This window comes from Cyprinus carpio, unplaced genomic scaffold (genome assembly GCF_018340385.1).
Source record: "Cyprinus carpio isolate SPL01 unplaced genomic scaffold, ASM1834038v1 S000006642, whole genome shotgun sequence".
Taxonomy (NCBI): Eukaryota; Metazoa; Chordata; class Actinopteri; order Cypriniformes; family Cyprinidae; genus Cyprinus; species Cyprinus carpio.
The window spans coordinates 57,077-80,770 of record NW_024879269.1 but is presented as its reverse complement, the minus strand read 5'-3'; the positions used below and the strand labels follow the sequence as shown (position 1 = coordinate 80,770).

The 23,694-nt window shown below is 39.0% G+C and overlaps 1 pseudogene; it reads right to left on the bottom strand.

The window, feature by feature from the left end:
- Positions 1-2,772: 2,772 nt before the first annotated feature.
- Positions 2,773-22,867, bottom strand: LOC109102985 (annotated as a pseudogene).
- Between the last annotated feature and the right edge of the window lie 827 nt (positions 22,868-23,694).

The following is a 23,694-nucleotide window of genomic DNA, read 5'->3' as shown; positions in this document are numbered from 1 at the left end:
CGTTACCTTGCCGTTTAGAGTAGGATGAAATAGAGAGCGTGTAATACTCGCAATAGTTTGTATACATGAGTGTGTGTGTTGTAGCTTGAGTATGCATGCATACACACATGCACAGGTCCAAGGCCTTTATTTTTGCAAGCACGCATGTACAAATATGAGCATAATCAACATGCTCCTGAACACTAGTTGTTTCTCTTACTTTGAACTATTTATTTTTTAACAAAATAAAAGCACTTCCAAGCAAACTTTGAGATACACTAATTCAAAACACACAACTTCTCATAATTCTAATGTTAATAAAAAATATTACCTAAAAAATGTTTAAAATAAACAGTGAAAATTTTCATAATTTATAATCTCATAGTGTGCAAATTATTCATAAAAAAAATATTTTTTCGCTCAAAAAATGAGGTGCCCCCTCTCTGATATGTGAGGTCTATGATTAACCAGATGCAAATAGAAACACATAACCAGTCCTAAATTAAAGAAAACAAGTTGACAAAAATATTGAATCTAATATTTGGTGATAATATAGCATAATGAGATATTTATAAGCAATTGATCGTAGGTCAGTCAAAAATGAATACCACGAGTATGACTTTTTGCAATTTTGTACAAAATAAAAGCATTTCAAACCAAACTTCCTGATTAAACAAAGCACACTAGTGTGATAAACCTAGCAAATTTTCTTAATTTTTTTTTCTCTCATATTGCGAAAATTATACATTAAAATAAATGCTTTTTTCACTCAAAAAATTAGGTACGTTAGGCCTACCTTCTCACAGATAAATGAGGCCTACGATTAAACAGATGCAACTAGAAACACAAAACCAGTCTTAAATGAAAGAAAACAAGTTGACAAAAAGATTGAATCCAACATTTGGCGATTATATAATATAGCATAATGAGAGATTTATACGCAATTGTTTGTAGGCCGCTCATTTTTGACCGTGAACACCACGAGTGTGACAGGAATCCGAACACAACCAGAGGGTTAACTTAAGTTACGCAGTTAGCAGGACATTGTAAAACACTACAACAACTGCTAGTGATATAAATAAGTAACTCCGAATAAGTACTCACTTGCAAAGAGTCACACTGAAATAGAGCAGGCTTAGTGAGTTTTCAAGCGCTCCGAATCCGATGATGTTCAGTCTCAGCTCGGCGATTTTATCAGTCAGTCAACCAACGAAACCATTGCAGTTTCGGAAAAAAATTTGCCAATAGCCAATTAAAGGTTGCATATCATGAAATCTGACTTTTCTAGGTTTTAAGTGCTATAATCAGGTCTTCAGTGCATCTTTCAACCAAGGAAACGTGAAATAGGTTAACCCTGTAACTTTGTTTTGGTAAGGATTTTCTGCAAGCATCTTCACTGCCTTAGTGACTGTGCCAAAAGGATATCATCATTATAATATTATCGCCCCTTAATCTGTAAATTTCCACCCATGGCGCAGTCATTTTGATTTCGCGAGCGACTGACTCTAATGCCATGGGGAAAGTTTGAGCAAAACATGCTAACTGTTCTGTATTTAGCTGCACAGACAACATAACACTATTTAAAGACCCAGCCTCAGAGAAGACAAGAGAGCAGTGGAACTTTACTGTATATTGCTGCTGGCACACACATCCAAAAACATCAAAAACACTCCACACTCATTCCCCAAACTTTTTCTAACTTCTGTGTTTTAAACTAAACTTGTGTTTGAATGAGAACTTAGTTTAGTAACGTTACTCACATGCTATGACAGCCGCTTTCTGTCCGTGTGCTTCAGATGTGTGCTCTCAGAAAACCTTAATATCAGAAGTTTAAACTCGTATGGTTGAAAACGCATGATTTAAAGCGCGATAAACATGATAATCAGAACCAAAACAGATGTTTTTAGCAGGTCTGAGCTGTAATGACGCAGCTCTATTCTGAAAAAAGGGGCGGGGAGCAGCAGCTCATTTGCATTTAAAGAGACAGGCACGAAAAACAGTGTGTTTCTGCTTCCACTCAAAATAGGAATTTTTAAAATGATATAATAAAGGATCTGTGGGGTATTTTGAGCTGAAACTTTACAGACACATTCTGGGGACACCAGAGACTTATATTGCATAATGTAAAAAGGGAAATGTGTCACCTTTAAACAATAGCATGTGAAACATTTCGTGCATCAGCCAATAAAACAATGGTGTCTGAAAAATTCTCAATCTTCAAAAAGCAGCAATGAAAAATCCGAGAAACTTTTACAACATCTTAATGTAATTCCACTTTTTCTCTATGAAAACGATTGTAGTTAAGAACTGTTATGTTTACATTTAAAGTTTACTAATAGCTGATCAGCCAAAAATTGAGATACACTAATTCAAAACACACAACTTCTCATAATTCTAAATGTTAATAAAAAATATTACCTAAAATTTTTTTACAAATCTGCACTAGTAACCTTAGGAGTATCTCAAGTTAATAGCAGATCACAACACTCATTAGATCCATTCTATGCATAAAACAAATTAAATTGTATTCACAAAACCATTCTAAAATATTCTTTCCAGCATTTAGCACAAACATTATTTGAATAACAAAGGATTTTTAATATTTATTTAAAGCTTTGTTTGTTAGATTACACATTTCAGTTCGTACCTTACCTCTGCAAAGTGGATAAATCTTTTACACACGTTCATTAACTCAAAGCTTATTTTACTAAAAAGTTATGTAAAGTTCTTGCAAATTTGTCCCTGCCACTAACTCAAAATAACTGTCATAAGAATAAGACACTCCGAAACTTCTTTTGCATGTCCATTAAGCCAGAATCATTTTTATTGTACACAGAAATTAAATATTTTTAAGCCTTTTTTTGTCATTTTACTTTTTTTTCTATTTTTCTTTTTTTCATATAAACAAAATCAGAACAAACTTAACACTGTGGAGAGCAAAAGGACATTTGCAGTGTGCGAACCATGCATTAAATAGCTTGACTCTGAAGTGCGGTTTTCTTTCCCCCGTTCTCTGGAACAACCCTCACAGACCTTCAGTGTGCATGCCTGTAAAATTTAAATAAAATCGGTCAACATTTGTGTGCGACACTCGTATGTGCTACTAATTGGCCTTGCATGATTAAGACCAAATATTACGACAGACAAATGCGCGTAGATTACCTGCCTTACAAAGCTCCCTCATTTTGCCAACAGTTCCTTGGCTTGATGAGCCTGAAGCACAGCTACAGCCTCTTCAACCTAAACAGTGCAGAAAAGTGCAATGATCAAACAAAATCTGATCTTTGAGACTAAATGTTGAGTACATGTTTTGAGCAGGTGAACCTTGGAGTGCAGGGACTCTGGAGCCTCGAGCATGTGCAGTAGTTCAGAATTGTCGATCTCCAGCAGCATGCCTGTGATCTTTCCTGCAAGAGTCGGATGCAAGGCCTGGATAAGTGGATACAGCCGCTCGCCTGCATGGGATGCAAACAGTTCGGTCATTTTACTCATGTTACATTGTAGTAGATAGATTGTGTGCTATATTCCAAGTCTTCTGAAGCCATATGATAACTATCTGCCACTTTACACTAAATAGACACTGTAAAGTGTCGACACTGTAGTTTTTTTCAGTACTTCACTGTAAAGGGGAATTCATTTGTTCTCACTGAATAATAGCAGTACTACAGTGAAATGTCATTTACTAACGGTTAACACTACTATTCTAGTAGCGCCCTCTACTGATCAGTATTATTCTGATCAGTATTGTTCAAGTGATGTGTGCACGTTTCGTACCCAGGAGTTGTTTCTGCTCTTTTAAGGGTGCAGCTGCCAGCATTGAGGCAGTAAGGGGTTCCTGGCCTCTCACATGAACCGCCGGCTCTGTAGTCGGTACTACCTAAAAATGAACAGTAAAAGACAGTCAGTTATATATTTCTCTATTTAATGGTCCTTAGTGACAAATCACATCGCAGTGGCCTAAAACTGGACTTTTACTCTATGTAGTTGTCCTTAGTTTGAAGGGTTTTTTGTTTCTTTTCTGTTGACACATAATTTTTAACAGTGTTCTTGTGTTTACAGAGACAATCAGCAAAGTTCACACTGCGAGACGGGGAGATTTGGGGCTCCCTGGATTGTGTTGTACTGGGGTGCTGCTACATCATAAATAAATGGTGAATAAAATGCCTCCACACTGTCAAGTCACCAAAGTTTGATATAGGTGTGCAGTTTAAGGCACTTTCTATGTACGTCAAAAAACGACTTTGTTAAAATCCAGCTTAATCTTAATTATGTTTAACGATAAAAAATCATTCAAAAATGAGGAACGCTTCACGAATTTGCGTGTCATCCTTGCGCCCCCGTGCGAGGGGAGCGCGCCCGCGGGGGCTTCGGTTCCAAACTTCTGTTTTCACATGTTCCACTTTTCCTGCATCCTGATTGGCCCGTCGTCTTCTGGCTCGTCATTGGGTCGGAGCTCTGTTCCACTTAGCGAGCTTTCCACGATATGGTCATGGCGAGTATGTAGCCTGCCGTTGGTCTTCGCGAATGTTCCACTTTTTCCAGCAGCCCGATTGGCTTGTGGGCGGGACCACCTTGCAATTAGAGGCGCGTGCGACCATCAGTACCATTCATTGCTTTTTTGAATGTGATCGATCGGTGATTCATAATTATTATCATCACTTGGAGACAATCCGTTCATTTAAATTTGAAAAGGTAAGAGGTAAATTAAGTTTTGCTTAATTTTGCGTGTGGTTCGAACTCTGTACTGTAAGTTACTTGTGTGAACTGTGATGTAACTCATATACCAAATTTTGTTTATACCACAAACATGATTCTACCCCATAGACAGTTAAAAACTATCGTTGTTTAAAAATCAATGCCGTAGTATAGCGTCGGTAGTTTCGTGGTTATTGTGGTTATTTTAACGTGTTTTCACCAGTGCTTAGTTACATAGTTGGTTTATAGAACTGGTACGTTACTGTAGTAAAGCCATGTTAATATTTCGCAGGGCTGTTGGTCGCTCTTCGTAAGGTTTGATGTTGCTCGAATATTGTTTTGAACTAAATGCATAATGTATCTGCAACTTAAGCATAACTCATATTTACTTAAAGCAGCAAGTTTATAAAATAATGAATGCTTTAAAGCAGCGTATAAATAATGAAAATAACGATGCCAAATAATGAATAAATCCCTTAACCAACATATTCCTTATATATTTGATGGTTTAATTAAACTTGTAGGGTCATTAAAAGAGAAGATTGTGCAAATGTCCCGGACCTCACTTTGGCATTACGTTAAATCTGGACAAGTGTATTGTTGTGTTTGAACAGCGCTGTGTAAGTTGATTTTTTTCTTTTGGTCTGTTAGAGATTGGATTACAGTGTCCAGTTCCGCAGGGAGGCCTCTGGTGAGCTTCCTCCCCCAGTTCCCTGGATGTGGCCGTGACTGTTGCTGCCTGCCACAGGTGGAGGAAAGGCGGCAGCAATGTTTAGTGAGTGGGACCAGCTGCTTGTGTCAGGCTGGACGCGGTGGCACTTCCATGCGAGGTTTGCCAGTAGGAGTGACTCACATTACAGCCACCCCGCTTTATGGCCTCCCTTCATGAAACGCCACCGCTTGCATCTTCGCATGGGATGCTTCGATGTGGGAGAGGCTAAAGGAGGTCAAGCGGCCCACAGGCCGCTACAGCCCACCCCTAAAGAACTGTTGCAAAGCAGTTGCCGCCACGCGACGTCCGAGTGTGTGCCCAGGAGACAGAGCCAGCTCACTTGAGAAGCTGCTTAAAGACTGTTGAGGTGGAGCTACGGAACACCATGTTGCGATCAAGCTCCTTGACCAGGAGAAGGATGCGGGAGATCTGGCATCCCAGAGCACCCAGCAGCGCCACCCATGCACGGTGCATACCAGAGACTCCGGGCCAGAGTGTACCAGCGTGTACAGGAAGACGGGAGGAAAGTGACCAGAGGATGGGGTCATTCTACCCAGGTAATAGCTGCGCACGGATGGCTCGACATCTCTGGAGTCGCTCCACCCAGAATTCTGAATCGCTTCGTTTCCAGGTTTGCATTACTCAAAAATACCGCTGAGTTGTTTATATTGCGTGTTTGTGCACGGCTATATGTTTTTTTTTTTCATGGTGATTATTTCTGACTTGTATTTAGGTACAAGTGCAAATGCATTACATTTCAAATGTACCTGTTGGAAGGACTGGGTGGTGGAACGAGGCAACGGGGGTCGCTGCCAGCTGGAAGGTGCCAGCAGGGAGAGCATTCCTTGCTTATGGCGGGGCCAGATGCAGTTTCAACGTACTGCAGCCAGCCAGCAGCTTCTGGGTCTGAAACTGGCTCAGGATTACACCAGCCCCGTGAATATACAGGTATCGCTCACACGGCAGCCATTCTACTTTAGTTGTTTTTCACCCATGTATTATCAAAACAGCTACGCGATACACTCTGTATTTCTACAGGAGCACAGCTCTTGGTGGTGTGGAATATTTGTGGCTCACTAAACCAAGCAAGACATTTGAGGAAGACCTTAGGTGTAGATCCCGTAACATTCTCACGGAATGTGACCTCGGAGACTATACAGAACGCCGCAAGGGTGATCTGGAGAGGGTGATGAGGGCTTTGAGGTATCTGTGCCTTGATGAGTCCACTGAAATTTTTGAACCTCGAGGGCAAATGGACTGCCATGCAGTTATCCCTCAGAACCATAGAGTTTCCAGTGGCAACCTGGCCTGGTCAGTCCCCTCCGACCACCAGCACCAGAGTCTTCTCTCGTCCTGCCTCTGGCCACTCAGAGCCAGGTAAATGACTTACCCATAAACACACCGTGTACTACTGAGATTTATTATAGTGTTTGATGAAATTGATATTTCATTTGGGGTTTATTTAGTAATAATAAATGGCTGACTTCAAAAAATCCTTTAATTTTGGCAAGTTTATTTTGACATGGATACCAGAGCTGTTTATTCATTACTTTCACGTATTTCAGATGGAAAGTTTGTAATCAAGATGGCCAAGCTTGGTTTCATGACTCCACGCCATTAGGCTTTGGCTCTATTGACAGTCCTGGTTTGACTCCGCTTCATTCAAGGGGTTTCACGCTACAGGGTAAGGTGGATGAGATTGTCATCTCTGTGGATCAAACCTGTCAGATCATGACAAGGGCACTCTCATCTATCCCACCCGCCACCGCGGACCAGAGCAAAAGTCCTGAGGCATCGCTTCAAAGTCAGCTATTCAAAGACCAGTGCACCCCCTGGAACCGGAAAGTCTGAAGAGGTATTGTTTATTTTTTCTCGGACTTTGTTAGTTATTATCATTTAAATTTTCAAGTTCTTTCTTTTTGTATCTTGGCTATAATCATAACCAGTCTCTGAGGAACTCAATATTATCCACCTTGGTTTAACTGCCATTCGTCAAAGAATTTATTTAACTCTGTACTTTCATCCCTGCAGATGCTATCCTTGGCAAGGTGCACTCAGCCGTCAGTGGCCCAGCAACATCCCGTGTATGGCATGCCCATCTGCCTGGCTCGGCGCTCTAAGTTTACCCTGTCGGTTCAGACCACATCGGGCCAGTCCGGGTAAACCGAAGGGCTGCCATCGCTAAGGGCTTACAGGAGGCTCCCAGACATAGTCCTGGGGCAGCGCGCCGGAACCACGGCATCTGCACAAAACTAAAACTCACGAGCTATACCCAGCCATACTATCTCCCAGTGGTAGGTTCAGTAATTAACTGTTTCAGCCAGTGTCTGTTTTCGCATATTCCATAGTTAGCTTATAACAGGTACATACTATTTCTTTTTTGTATTTCTTTTTGCAGGAGAGGCACAATGCCCGAATAGGAAGAGTCAGGAGAGGGAGGTCTTGCAGCAGGACATTGAGTCCTTTTACTGCTCCTGATTGGTGGCCCCTGAACAGCTCCCCCCGGTACTGCCAAAACTACCGGATAGCAATCCATCCTGCATGGACACTCATCCTTTGAGTTTAAAATACCACAGGATGCTTCTGGCACAGGCAGCATCGCGTTCTTCGAGGCCAGCTTCCTCCAGGGGGGTCAAGTCTCTTCTCTGCCTCTGGCGTCTGTACCTGCTGCTGCTGCAACCATAACATCTACCACAGCTACCGCAGCATCCTGCCCACCACACCTGTTGGTACAGTGCTCATACCTGTTGTGGGAGCACCTGTACCAGTTGCAGCAGCAGACGCACAAGAGGGTGCCCAGGACCACAGCGTTGCGACCAAAGAAGCTGGTTTAGAGGCAGTCCGGCTGCAGCTGCAGCTCAAGGTTGGCCACTAGGAAGAGAAAATCACCTCAGCAGTTCCAGTCTGCCAAAAGTGTTGGCAGCCTAAGACTAAAGAATTTGGTCACAGCCAGTTCAGGGGTGTCCACTTTTGTGCAAAGGTTTCTGGGAAGCCACAGGCACAGTGGATGAGTGAGGTCAAGAAAGGAGAGGATAAAATAATCAAGGACACAACACATATCGTTTTACTTTATTTTAGTTCATATATGTATACAAATGTTCTGTTTTCCCTTTTTTCTAATGTCTGTGTAATATTTCTGCTTTTATTAGATAATTGTCCAGAACTTATAGTATAACAAGAAACATGGACTAAAAAGAATCTTTGAAAATATCATGTATAATCATGTATTTACAACACCACAGTAATTTAGTTGCATACGAGATAAAGAACCTGTTTTAAATTAATTTAAAAAGTTACTCTCCAAAAAGCATCCTGCTTATACATATACATGCCATGGTTGTTTTAATATTTTTTTGAAAACTACAGTGATGATTTCTACACTTACCCTCACTTTCAGTTACATTTATTGAAATACTCATGGATAGGAGGATTGGAAAATGAAAACTACATTTAATAGAAGTCAAAGTAGTTTAAAGTCAAAATTTTTTTTTTTTTTTAAATATGAACAAAATACTATCTAAATTATAACATTATACAAATACTATTTAAATCAACAATCGGTTTAATATATTTTTAAAATAATTTATTATACATTTAAATATATCCTTTATGCATATCAGATGAACAAGAAATTTTATGAAATTGACATTAAAACGTTTTTTTTGTGATTTATTTTTTTTAAGATTGATAATATTTAACATTTAGGATTAATAAGGATTAGTATGAAAGCATCTTTACAAAAACAATAAACTGCCTCATATAGTGTAAAATATAAGTTTCCTCAATGCCATTGATACATATGATATAAACAAATATAAACGTAGACTAATCGAATAATTAAATGAAAACTACAAATTGTAAACATTATATTGTAAATAAAAATATATGTATTACATATATAAACCAATAATAATATCAATAATATTAATAAAAAATATCAATAAAGTGTTTATGTTTACATATCTGCTCTGCAGACTTTGAGTATCTCGTTAACAGCAGACCACAGCACTCCAATTTAATTCAGCAGATATTTTCATGCATACAACTGAAATTGTTAAATTAAACGCGCAAAACCATGATAAAACCTTGATATTCAGCACAAAACAATTAACCATACATTATACAATTTAAAAAAAAGCTTTCTATGCTGGATTGTATATTTCAGGAAACTAAACAATTTATACACATTTATTAACTTTTTTATTTTAATAAAAGCTCTGTAAAGTCCTTGCAAATGTGTACCTGTCACAAACTTAAAATCACTGTAATAAAAAGACACTCAAAAAACTCTTTTTGCATGTCCATTAAGACAGGATCATTTTTATTGCACACAAAAATTTCAAAAAATATTTTTTAGCCTTTTTTTTTGTCATTTTACTTTTTTTTTTTTTTTTTAATAAACAAAATCAGAACAAACTTAACACTGTGGAGAGCAAAAAGGACATTTGCAGTGTGTGAATCATGCATTAAATAGCATAACTCTGAAGTGCGGTTTTCTTTTCCCCGTTCTCTGGAACAACTCTCACAGTCCTTCAGTGTGCATGCCTGCAAAAAATTAAATGAAGTTGGTCAACATTTGTGTGTGACAATTGCATTTACTATTAATTGGCATTGTACACGATTTATATTAAGATAGAAAATGCAAGCAGATTACCTGTCTTTACAGAACTCCATTACTTTGCAGACACTATCCTTGTGGCTTTGATGAGCCTGAAGCACAGCTACAGCCTCTTCAACCTACACAGTACAGAAAAGCACAATGATCAAACAAAATCTGGTCTTAGACTGATTGTTTGGGTAATGTTGTTTTGAGCCGGTGAACCTTGGAGTGCAGGGACTCTGGAGACTCGAGCATGTGCAGTAGTTCAGGGAGTTGTCGATCTCCAGCAGCATGCCTGTGATCTTTTCCCGCAAGAGTCGGATGCAGGAGCCTGGATAAGTGGATACAGCCGCTCGCCTGCATGGGATGCAACAGTTTGGTCGTTTTCATGTTATGATGTAGTACATAGATTGTGTGCTTTATATTCCAAGCCTCATATGATGAAAGCACATATGATAACTATCTGCCTGCTTCACACTAAACAGACACTGTAAACTTTAATTTGTAAGTGACCACTGTGTGCAACCCATACCCAGGAGTTGTTCTGCCCTTTAATTTGGTGCAGCCAGCAGAGTATATCTCACATGAACCTACCGCTCTGTATTCTTGTACTACCTAAAGAAACAGTATAGAAAACATGATTCATCACTGCGTCCCACTATTTCATGAAGTTGTCGTTTTGTTGCTTTCTGTTGATAAAAAGATTGATAAACTAACATTTAGGATTAGTATGAAAGCAGTTTTGCAATTAAACCAAACTATTTAGATATAACAATACGAGTACATACAAATAATAATAAAATTAGCTGATTTAAAATCACATTATAAACACATGACAGTGGCTACTTAATACCCAGCTACTTATCAGTGGCTACTCTTTATCTGCAAATCTTTAATGGTGTTCCACCATGCGTGATTTCTTTACTTTAAGCAGCATGAGCCTGCACACCCAACAGCAGTTTTGGGGTCGCTACCATGGTTCAGGGTCGCGGAAGGGGCTCCTGGCCTCTCACAGGGTGGGTCACAGAGAAGATCCATTGGGTTCCTTTGCGCAGGGGCCATGCTAATCTTCTGTATTGTTCCACTTAGTATATGCTGCCGAAGCAAGACGAACAACTAGCTCTAGATCGTCTGCTTAAACCATGATTTATCCGGGAAGGTTTTCACGAAGGTGGTGAGTGATTAAACCATGATTTAGTCATTTACAAGTGGATATTACAAGCAATATTTGATGTGCGCTGCAAACATACAGATCTCAGTATTCACATTCATTTCTGATCCTTTAAACTATATATTTGGTGTAATTTATGTTTTTCTGCCAAGAAACAGGCAAACGTGTGGACCAGGGGCCCCGCTAGCCAGGATTGGCTCTCAGTGCTGACGCATTCAGGTCATGTGGATATGTTCTCCTCCCCCAGCACTGCAGTTCCCATCCCCAAAAGTCAGGACTGCTCGTGACCGACATGAGAGCATTACACCAGAAGCCAAAGCTTCCAAGGGCCTTTGTTTTACATTCAACTTCTTTTGTGAATTTAGAGGCGACAGTGCCTCCATCTGCCACAAGAGGAATCTTCTCATCTGCAAAAAACAATGTTATATAAGCCCTGAGTTACAGCACAATTAACAAACATACAAAAACAAACAAAAAAAAGGCACACCAGTGTGTCTGAAATGTACATTAGCAAAGTCTTTCCACTGGAATCCTTAATGTGAACCTACTTTTATTTTACTGTTATAAAAACCTACCACATTACTACAGTGAAACAAAGACAGTTTTGTCAAAAGGAAAGTGAGCTAACATGTTAGCCTTGTGTCACGGTTCATGTTCCCCAGCTGCACACAATCCTCATCCACATTACATCTGCCTCCCCTCACCTCTCTTTAGACCACATTACATACAGAGGCAGACAAAACATCTTCTTCCACAAATCTACAGAAATATGATCTGGGGTTCCTAGAAGCAGTGCAAAACTTCATAGTTTGTATTTGGCTGTTAATAGTTTTAGCTGTAGTGTCTCAGTTCACCGCTAGAGGGTCTCAAGTATAAGCTGTGTGTTTCTCCACCACTAGAGGCTGTTAATTCAAAGGTATGTTTTTTTTCTGCCACTAGGTGTCTCTCGAGTATAGGTTATGCATTGCTTATCAATAAAAGAGTCACTTCTGTCTTAAGTTTCAGTATTTTACTGCATAAGCAGATAATTAGCGAATTTGGATCTAATTCCTTAATTTAAACTTTACCTATCCTGCTAGCTTGTTGTAACTCTATTACAACAAATTAAGTCTTTATTTGTTGTTCTCATGCATTTGATCAGTCATAAAGCCGGAGTTAGAGTGGGAGGTGTTTATGTTCGGCTGGGTTGTTTACGCTGTCGGGGCATTCTAACGGACTTCATGCATCACGGTCCCATACAACACCGAATTCTGTATGCACCTTATTTATGCATAGTATATACACAAAAGCAGATATGCCCAGAATACAAACGAAACACGATAAATTGCAACGCTACACTTTTTCCCCCTCTTTAGAAAACCACTAAAAGACAGTACTCAGTGCGGCTTAATATATTAAGAAATTAATATTGAAGCACCAGACCAGAGATATGCATAAAGTTCTTTCATGGGGAGGCTTAAGTGTAAAACATCTATCACTGAGGAGTAATTTCCTCTCCAATCACAGCAGTTAAGCTAGTAATAAGTACTCGCTTTGGAAAGAAAGCTGCATTGAAAATAGAGCAGCTTTTACTCCAACGAAAGCCTTCTCAAGTGCCTGGGGCCCGATGCCGCCTGGCCCCACTTGGCTACCGTAAGTCGCTCAACCGAGATGTTTATTTATGCAGCACGTGGTTGTAAAACCAATGAAACCATGGGAGCTTCGGGAAACTATCCCTGCGCTTCCATTTGAAGGGCTCATGCCCTAATCCTCTTCAAAGGGTTTACCGTCAGAGTGAGGGCATCAAATGTTTGAAGGGTGTAGGGGACCAAACAACTGTTTCTGAAGTGCCCTTCTATGCCATCAATCATCATCACGCGCTCCATAACACGGAGCATCAATCAGCTATCATGCAAAACAATCCACAAAAAGGATCACGGGAGCCCGAAGTGTCCATCAGTTGTACCCTTTGAAATCCTTCATTCCGAAGGGCCCTTTGAAGTGCCCAGATTTGAGCACTTCGGTTTGGAACGACACTTCAATATGGCGCCATGATCATTTTCACTCCAAAGTGCCCTTCGGAAGGCAATATCCCGTTTGGAACGCACCAATTTTGTCCAGCAGCAAATTAAACGATGGCATCCGGAACATTTTGTCCTGCTACCAATGAAACCTGACACACTGACATATGCCCCTTAACTCGGTGCTTAAAGACAATTTGGCTTCCGACTTTTATTGACTCCACTTTTGTAGACTGGACATTCATGTGCTATCAATCTGTAACACCATCTCTTGCTACATGTCTTGAATGCACTGATTGCAGTGTAGGTCATAAATCCCATCCTCTCCAAGTAAATGAATGGGATGTAAGCCTAACTCAAAAAAAAAAAAAGTGTTACACTTCCTATAGATATTTCCAAAGATAGTTTCCATCATTTAGGTAGTTTTTATCAAGTTGATGCATGTTCAAGTGTTTGTTTTTACTAATAGGTTTGCTTTTAGTTATTTGATGCTATAAAAAACAGGGGATGTGGGCAAACATTGTGAGCTTGTGGATTAGGGGTTTGCAGGACTTTGATACGGCAGTCTCCAGCTCATGATTACTACAACGGCAGACTCTGACTCCAAATGACATCATTAGCACAATATACTAGGGACATTTTGGCTTCAACTTTCTACAGTTAAAAGGCAAGAGAGACACAATGTCAATCTTTTTTTTTTTTTTTTACAGTCTATGGTTCTAGTCCATTACACTCAATGTCATATTTCTCTTCAAACTGTCCCTAAAGTAGCTCTGGTGTTCTGACGATTTGCAACAATTTGCCAAAAAAATGCTACCCATCTGATTATGCTTTTTAACTATACTACACCTACCCCAACCCCGAAAACCCACCCCTTACAGTAATTATGTGTTGTTCAGTGTGAGAAAATTGACAATATTGATGTGTGCATGTGCAGTAAAGCCCTGGTAGGACAATCTGATGGGTAGGATGAAGTTTCAAGACACCGGTTTCTGAAAGGCAAAGCTTCAAGCACCCCTCGACAACCAAGTTCAGCTCTGAGTACAGAATGAAAAGATGATAGTGTGCATGTTACCTGGTGAACGACAGTAGTTGGAGCACTGATGACCTGCTGCACATTTCGGACACACCTGCCGAGTACTTGTATTGACTGACTCCTCTGACTACAGCTCCGGCTCCTGCAGTTCTCCCACCTGCAGTCTGTGTGCCAATGTTGGCTAAGTCAAGAGAAAAACAGGTACAACAAGAGATTATTCAAATTCCAGCCAACAACAGAACATTCAGGATGACATTAACATCCTGCCAACTCTATCTCATATGATTGCTATAGAGATACACAATGCATTAAGGCCCATTTCCCACCTTCTTTAAAAAAAAAATAAATAAATAAGTATAGATCTTGTATACAAACACACCTTCAGACAAGTGTTTTTTTGCATCTTTGTGAGGACTTTCTGCTGACATTGTTAAACACACGCACAAAGCCTACCCATTCGCTGGGTGTTGTTAACAATGTGAGGAACCTGAGTGGACGCCATGGACAGGACTGTGCTGATGGTGGTGGAGGGCTCCGCGGGCAACCGCTTTGTCTCACAAACTGAGCTAGTGAATGGAGCTAGTGCAGCTAATAACAGAAATTAACTCATCCAAATACAACACAAAAGCACACTGAGTGGTTTAAACCAAAAAAAAAAAAAAAAAAAAAAAGTGTATTTGAATGATATTATGAGATAATATTATGTGACTTTACCCTTGAGTCCATAGGAGCTTGAGTGGTCCAGCTTGGCACAGGCCGCAGGTTTGGTACGGTGTTGTAAAAAGAGTTTAACCTGATGCTAGAAATGCAGATATGTATAGAAGTTCACACAGCAGAAGTAATGCAGAATGCAATCATCATGCATATAAACCCCTTCCACCCACTTGTGGCACAGAGGTCATGTAGTAGCCGGAGCTCTGCTGGTAGGTGGTGGGTAATGGCAGGGCTGGGAATGGCACGAATGCTGGCTAGTCTCTGCAGCTGTACTGATTGGTGAGGATTGCCGCTTGCGCTCCTCTTTTCTCTGGGCAAGAGCCACATATAGTGGTTTTAGTGCTAACGATACGCCATTCATCTCAGTCACTGCCTTGGTGGCCTCTTCGGGAGAGGAAAAACACACAAAGCCAAAGCCTCTACTGTGGCCTCCATCTGTCATCACCTATCCCAAAATACAAGCAAGACTTTATTCAATTTATCTCATCATAAAATTGCACAAACAAATGTGAGAATTTCCATTTGTGTCAATAAGAACTACCATTTTCATGCAATACATTTTTAGGCAAAACCTGCATCATTTTAGTATCATTTAGATTAATCAGTATTTGTTTCTATTGATTTTCTTTTTAGTTAAATAAATACGTTTTTTAAAGTGTAGTTTTTATTCACTTTAATTTCAGTTTAAGTTTGATTACATATCTACATTAAGGTAAATTTATTATCGGTATTTTTATTTCAAGTAACTGAAGTTTATGGTTTTAGTTTAAGGTAATGATAATCATGGGTGAAACAGGTTCTTCAATGAGAAGAGGGCAAAAAAGTGAGTTGGATTTTATTAAATATGAATGGGTTGGTCGGTGAAAATTGTTACAATGTAGCTAAAATAATGTCTAAAAATCTGCTAAAATAATGGCCAAATATCTATTTGAAAATGTAATTTTTCCAAGTTAATACAAAATTTCAGATTTTCCAACATTAAAATGTGACCCAAATTAATTTTATAACTGTTAAAATATATATATTTTTATGATGACCCTAAAGCAGGAAAGAGAAGTGACTATACAACTGACATCACACACTCATAACTATTGTTTATAATGTCTGACTCCCGTAACTAATGTCTGATTTGAAGAATTTTATATTATACTACTATCAAACTTGTGAATTATTTTTATTATATTTTGTAGTTTGTTGTCCTGTTAGCATTGACGTTATATATTAAGTTGTGTATTCTGATGCACTTCACATTACCTTTGCACTGGTGATAGTTCCATAAGGAGCAAACTCTTTCCTCAGCTTCTCATCATCAATGCTGTCATCAAGATTTTTTACATAGAGATTGACTCCCTAAAATCAAAGAAACAATGCATGCATTAAAACATATTCTTGAAAAATCAACATACAGTTGAGCATATGCAAATCCTTCTCAGATGATTAGGATGATACTGAATTTTGGCTGTGTTTGCAGATTTATACAAGTTACCATACAGGTAAGCGGAGTTGGGTATAACGCATTAAAAACAACAATGTTACTGTATTCTAATTACTTTTCCTGGTAAGCGAAAGTAATGTAATGCATTACACTTTTAAATTTAGGAAGTAAAAAAAAAAAAAAAATTTACTAATGTCAATAAAATTACATTACTTAAGTTACAAATGTACTGTTAAAAATATGAAGTAAAAAAAAAAAAAAAAATCATGTTTTGTGCATCAGTAAGCATCCCTTTAATAAATTACTTGAGACTGCGATCTAAAATGCAGACCAGTCCTACAACATTTAGGCCCCGTTTACACAAAGGTGTAAACGAGGTGCGAAACGTTTTGAGATTGTCCACTTTCAGAGGCAGTGGTCAGCGATAGAAACGGATTACTTTAAGTGGTGAAGGCGCTGTGATCGAACGCGCTCAAAGCAGCCACAAGATTGCGCCTACTGACCTACTACACATGTAATCACTCACCCGAGACATACACGGACACACTTTATCAAGTGACGGCATTAAACACATGAAATGAAAGTGGCTGCCCTCCACATTTCTCTCTTTCTCCTCATTCTCATTTCAAAAAAGCGCAATTTTTCCTCAAAAAAAAAAAAATCCTCCATCCATCTGAAACATCTGAAAAAGCCCATACAAACACATGAACACACATAAGACAAAACTTTGTGCAGCATGTGTTTGCCTATTACTTTTTAACAGCAAGTAAGTACAGAAAAAGCAGACTTGTCAGTGATACCTTTAGCCCTCCCGCTCTGTTTTTTCACCAAAAGGCAACCTCTTGGTCTCGCTCTTGAAACCAACACCGGAAGTGACCAACAGTAATTCATTGACTGGCTGCTAGAGGCATTCCCATAGACCTCCCATGTTAATAAAATGTCTAACTTTACAGGGAAGGAAAAAAAAAAAAAAAAATTACCACCTGGTACAAAATGTATCTATAAATCTAAAATTCTAACTTCACCACAAATCACAACTCTGTGTGTGGGGGGGGGGGTTATAACTCATCCGTTTAAATTATACTAAGCCCCGTTCACACCGCCAGCGATAGAGAGATATAATCCCATTCATTTTCAATGGAGAGCTGGTGACTTCCGGCAACACGAGCGACAGTGACCGTATGGACGAAGAAATGTGGGCATATTAAGCGATGCGAGTCAAGCGACAAAAGTTCAGAATTCGCAACTTCTATGCAAATAAGCAGCGTAATTTACGCTAAGCGACATACCAATGGATTGCCGAAGTCAGTGGAGAGCATGTGATTCATCTGCTGTAGTGGAGTGTTACGGGGTAACCAGGCAACCAGTAGTGAGAATGCCCAGTAGTGACCTCAATTGCCAGCCACAAGCTACAAGCAGCGAAAAAGTCGCTGGCTGTGTGAACGGGGCTTTAAAGATCTGCCTAATTAGGGCATAGCCACTTGACAGGTGGATTGCCGCTCTGCCCTTCAAAAGGCTGTGAGTGAAAGTGAGGAAAAATGGCTTTAAAGATTTGTATTTGTCCAGAAAAATTAATAGGTAGGACACCGGAAATCTGCATATTAGATGTTTTTATGAAAATGATTTCAGACTTTATTTCTCGCTATTTTGAAGTTATTGTACTTTGCCTTTGCATTGTCTGCAAAAAAGTGAGATGGCGGCGGTTGGCTCCACCCACTTTAGGCTTCAAAAATGCTCTTCAGAAACTTACAAGTGACGTCACTGACACTACGTCCATGTTTTTTACAGGCTATGGTTTTGACGCAGACAGAGGGATCCGCCCATTTACCCTCTCCTCTTGACAATCAGCACCACGCGGGGAAATATGGTCAGAAGTGGTCAAAAGTGGACAGAAGAGCCGATTAAAACGGCAGGTGTAAACTGGTATGTGTCTTCATTGTCCACTTGTGATCCGATCGACCTAAACCCATCTTAATACCAAATGTAAACAGGGACTTAGACGCAATGAAAGTTTATCATATTTCAAAATGTTGCATTCGACTTCACATATTTCAGTCTGGCATTAAAGTTTGGCAAAAGTTCAACAAGTGAATATGTACAAGTTTGTCACAGTAACACTAATACAAGTAAAAATAAATGACTAATCAGAATGAGATCCTCCTCTGGATTAAGCCGCGTTGTATCGCATTCTTCTTCTGGGGTAAAATCCAGGCTTATTCCTCACAGCGTATCTTCTTCCAAAAAGCGTAAAAAGTAGCCGAGATGAACTTGAATCTTTCTTTGTTTCACGGAGGTGGAAGTGGACATTTACATGTTTGCGCATCTCAAGAAGAAGCCTGGTTTAAGGCCGATGATTAGCTTATAAGCGTGCAATATGCGTGGGTGTAATCACATTATAGGTAAGCTCAGAGGGGAAAGACTGTACCCCACGTTGGTTTCACACTGATTATTTTAATCAGAATTTGTTTTCGACATGACTTAAGAAATAAGCTTCTAGTTGACTATTTATATAGTACATTTAAAAAAGCCACAAGACTGACCAAAGTGCTTAAGTAGCTAAACAAAAAGAAACAGCATCATAAGAGCATTAAGAACACACAAAATAGACTAAAACAAAGAACCAAAATAAAATAAACCACAAATACAAAACATAATAGGCAGGAATATAAAACCTAATAGGCCAATGAAAACAGATGGGTTTTTAAAAGAGAGAGACTTAAAATGGTCAGACTAGAGGCGTATCTCGGATCTCCACTGGCAAGTCATTCCAGAGGAAGGACCAATTACACAGAGAAGACACCGTCACCTCTACGCTTATATATGGAATGTGGGATTAAAAAGAGGTTCTAGTCACCAGATCTTAGGCTTCTCGAGGGGGATGCACTGATGCAGATAGGTAGCGGGTGCTTGATTGTGTATTGATTTAAAAACAAATAAGATTTTAAAATGTATTCTAAATTGAATAGGCAACCAATGAAAGGGCCTTTAAAGTGGGAGTGGCGTGGATCCCTTTTTTTTTTTTTTTCTTTTTTAAAAAGAAATCTAGAGGCAGCATTTTGGACCAGTTGAAGATGGGAAATTTGAGCTTTAGAAATGCCACAGTATAGGAGTTACAGTAATAGAGACATGATGTAATAGAAGCATGCACTGCCATCTCCTGGAGTCTTATCAGTGAGGAAATGTTTTGCAAGTATAATGGAGCTGGTGAATACTTGACCCAATCACAGTGGAAATTTGTTTATCAAATTTTAATGGGTCATCTAAAAATAACTTGCAAGATTCCTACGTACCTGTGAAGGCCTAAAATGCCGAATGGGGATCCCCAGTCCAAATTAAAATCTTTCATATTTTCTAGGTGCCAAAACAATAAATTACTTCAGTTTTCCTCCTCATTTAAGGATAAAAAATTTTGAGAACCAGGATTTTAATCTAATCTCAGACTGGATAGAAGAGAGCAGTTATGGCCAGTGGATCATTTTTCCTAAAGGTAAATAGATTTGAGTATCATCGGCATAAAAGTGAAACCACACTCCATGTTTTCTAAAAATAGAGAACCCAGAGGTAGCAATGAAAATGGGGGGAGGGGCAAAATAGAGCCTTGCGGGGAGAGGCCACAGGAAGAGAAGCAAGTATGGAAGATAAAAATTCTCCTAGCCTAACCATATATTTCCTGTCAGATAAAAAATGACTGGAACCACTTTAGAACTGTGCCAGAGAGAGCCACCCAAGATTTCAGTCCATTGATTAATACCAAATGGTTAATCGTGTCGAAAGCAGCTGATAAATCCAAGAGAACGAGGACCACAGAGTCACCCATATCAGTGGCTAAAAAGATGTCATTTAACACTCTCAAAAGAGCAGATTCAGTACTGTGGGCAGCCTTAAAGCCAGATTGAAAGTGCTCAAACAGATTATGTACAGCAAGGAAAGATTGAAGCACACCCTATTAGTTTTGTTGATATTGCAAGTGTACACAAGTAATACTTATGTAATTTTTCAGTTAATATTAAATTAATGAAAGAACTGAGATTAACTTTGTAGTGTATTTTTTAGGTTTGATAACTTGAAAGTAATTAGTAATCTGATAACTTTTTAAATGCAGTAATCAGTAATGTAATCAAATTACACTTTTAAAGAAGTAACTAGTAATTTGTAGTGGATTACTTTGAGTAACTTACCCAAAACTGCAGGTAAGCATGTGCACATGTACCTGGTATCGTGTAGGCGTCCTCCTACCTTTATTTGCTCAAACTTGCGCTTGAGTTCTCCCCCCCTGCCTCTCCAGTCTTTTCTGAGCTCTGCCCACATAAAGGACTCTGCCATCCAGCTCTTTGCCATTCATTTCAGTTACTGCGCTGCTACAGAGAAAAAGACTTGCAGTCTTCATATCTACTCACACATACTGCACAATTTGTTTTCTTACCCCTCCTGGCATCTCCAGTGGTTTTCAAAGTTGGCAAATCCAAAGCCACGAGAGTGTCTACCCTTTCATCCGTCATCACACACACGCTAAGGGTCTTACCTGTGAACCAGAGCCAGCTTTAAAAGAAGCAGAATCAAAAATCCTAGTGAAAAGTGCTTGCTGATGAATTATAGATCTTAAGTCAAAGTTTAAACCCCCCTGCTGCTTTAACACTATATTTCCAATGAATGTCTTTATAGAAAAAAAACATTCCTATTTGAAACTGCTTACCAAATTCAGAGAAGATGCCGTTCAGTTTCTCACTGTCAATATCTTCACCGAAGTTCTTAATATACACATTGGTGAACTCCATGGCTTTAGCTCCCAACTCTGCCTCACGCTCCTTAATAGACTTAAAATGCCCTACAGCAAACTGCAAATGGCAATTAAAGTTTATTTACTTTTAATGCATAGCAATACTGAGATTGAATTATTGCAGACAGTACATCGAAAAGAAACTTGCAAGAGAAAAAGCAGATACAAAATACTCAAATATAAAAACATTCAAAACATATTCAATACCAAACAAAAAAAAAATAAAAAAAAAAAAAAACAAATACATATACATCTGTCCATAAATATACAAATAGGAATGGTAGAACTAAAATAACATTTTGTCCTTGCTTTCAATCATGTCAAATTACTTCGCTTCCGAAGAAGTGGACCCAGTTTTTTCACCCTTGGTTGGTGGAAAAAAAGATCATGGAGAGGATGAGGAAGCAGTGGTAAGCCAAATTAGAAAACACTATGAATGTCAATTCTATAATAGAAATAAAAAAAAATTATATAAAAAAAAAAAATTTTAATATAGAAAACATAGATTGCCTGCAAGGACAAAACACAAAGCACAAATAATAAATAAATAAATAAAATACACATATAAGCAGTTTGACCTTTTTTTGACTCAAAGGCCCATTGTTACCCAACAAAATGTTTGATATATCCAATACACTAAGATATTTGTGCCACTCCTGTTTTAATGAGGCCAAAGCAGCTCGTTACTTTTTGTTGATAGGCCTAATTATTAAGTCATTTTATAAAATTACAATTAATTTCATAATTCCAGAAGTTCTGTTACAGAACTGTATGTTCTTTAATAAAAACAATAGTTACTGAGGGGAAATAAAAAGATTCAGTTGACATCTTGATTTTGTGTGTTTGCTGAGAGCCCTAGTTTTTCCCTTGCTCCCTGGTTGAGAACCACTGGTGTCAGTACTTACACTTTGATGTCGTTCGAAGCATGCGTTCATGGTCTCAATGGCTCTGTTGGCTGCTTCTTGAGTCTCAAAGTGCACAAACCCATAACCTTTTGAGCCATTCTCATCGCAAACCACCTAGGATGAGAAACGCATTAGTTACATTGTTTGTAAATTATTTCAATCAACTTGCAGATAAAGCTGCCTTTAATAATCATTAAAAAAAAAACACAGTAATGAAAAAGCATGTACCTTACATGACAAGATGTTTCAAAGGCAGAAAAGGTGTCATAGAGAGCCTTGTTGTCAATAGACTCATCCATGTTCTTGATGAGAGATGTTTCCCACACCAGACTTTCTCAGACCTGGATCTGGCTGTGACCACATGATCCTGATTGGGCGACCCTTGATGACTTCATAGTTCATTATGTGTCAAGGGCACATTCCGCTTTAATGTGGAGAAAAGTGAGATTTACCATTTAGAAGTGCTTGAATCACTAAAAGTGCTGACTAGTTTGAAGTAATTCATTATTATTAAAATGCATTTCATATGAAATACACTGCCAAATTCAAATCACTTAAGTTCTTGTTTCCGAAATTCCCAGAACCGAGCTGGAATTAAAGAGCATTCTCAATTCAATTCGCAACACCCTAGTAGAGTGTGCTCACCATCAGCAGGCTGCTGGAAATTGATGTAAGCATATCCGAGGGATCTCCTCGAGTGTAATGACATCCACGGCACACCACGGATGGACATGATCTGACCAGCAGGAGAAAACTTCTGGTACAGCATGGCCTCAGTGATATCAGGATGAAGGTCACCTGCATAAGAGAGGCTAACGGGTATGCTGGTCCACTGCTATTCATCCTTCAGGCGCCCAGTCTGCAAAAAGAGCACCTTATGATCAGAGAAACTTGATAAGAAGAAAAAAAGTTATTCTTTTTGTCCACACCATCAAGGCTCTTTTAAATTAACAAATATGGTAACACTTAAATAACAATGAGGAAATCACTTGTTACATTTTTCCTAATTGATAAAAGTACAACTGTTAGTTGTTAGTTCAGGTCCATTAAATGAAATGAACTGATACATCTTTTGTTTTTTAGCCTAATAATGTATTAGTAAATGTTGAAATGAATACTACGATAACTAAATACTTTGGAAGTATTTTTCATTGTTGTTTCTTGTTAACTAATGTAGTTCACCATGTTAATCTTACTGTGAAATTGGTTAGGGGGGAATGTAAGATTGGTAGCAGCACAAGTCGCTGGGCTACCACTGGATTCCAGCTGATAACAAGGCTATGAAGGCTATGCCCTCAGGCCTCGCTTTGGATTAACTTTTCCGGTTCGATTAATTCAACTAGAGATTTATTAAAACGCGAAAAAGAACAAGCATGATTTTGATGCTCCGTGGTAGAGTTTCCACTTGGGCCATTTATATGGGCCTATATGAAAAACATCCCATATCTGTGAATCCTTATCAGGCTTTTCGCCAGCAACTGTGTGGCTGATGGCCCAAAAAGGAAATCAAAAAATAAGCTACCTTAAAAAGTGCATTTGCATTAACAGAGAACCCCTCTGGAAGTAAAACAATGTTCGGTTACAGTTACCTGGTAGTAATGTGGAGCACATAAGCATATCACCCCTTCAGTGCTGCGTAAGCGGGCTCCACCCCGTTGGGACTGTTTCTT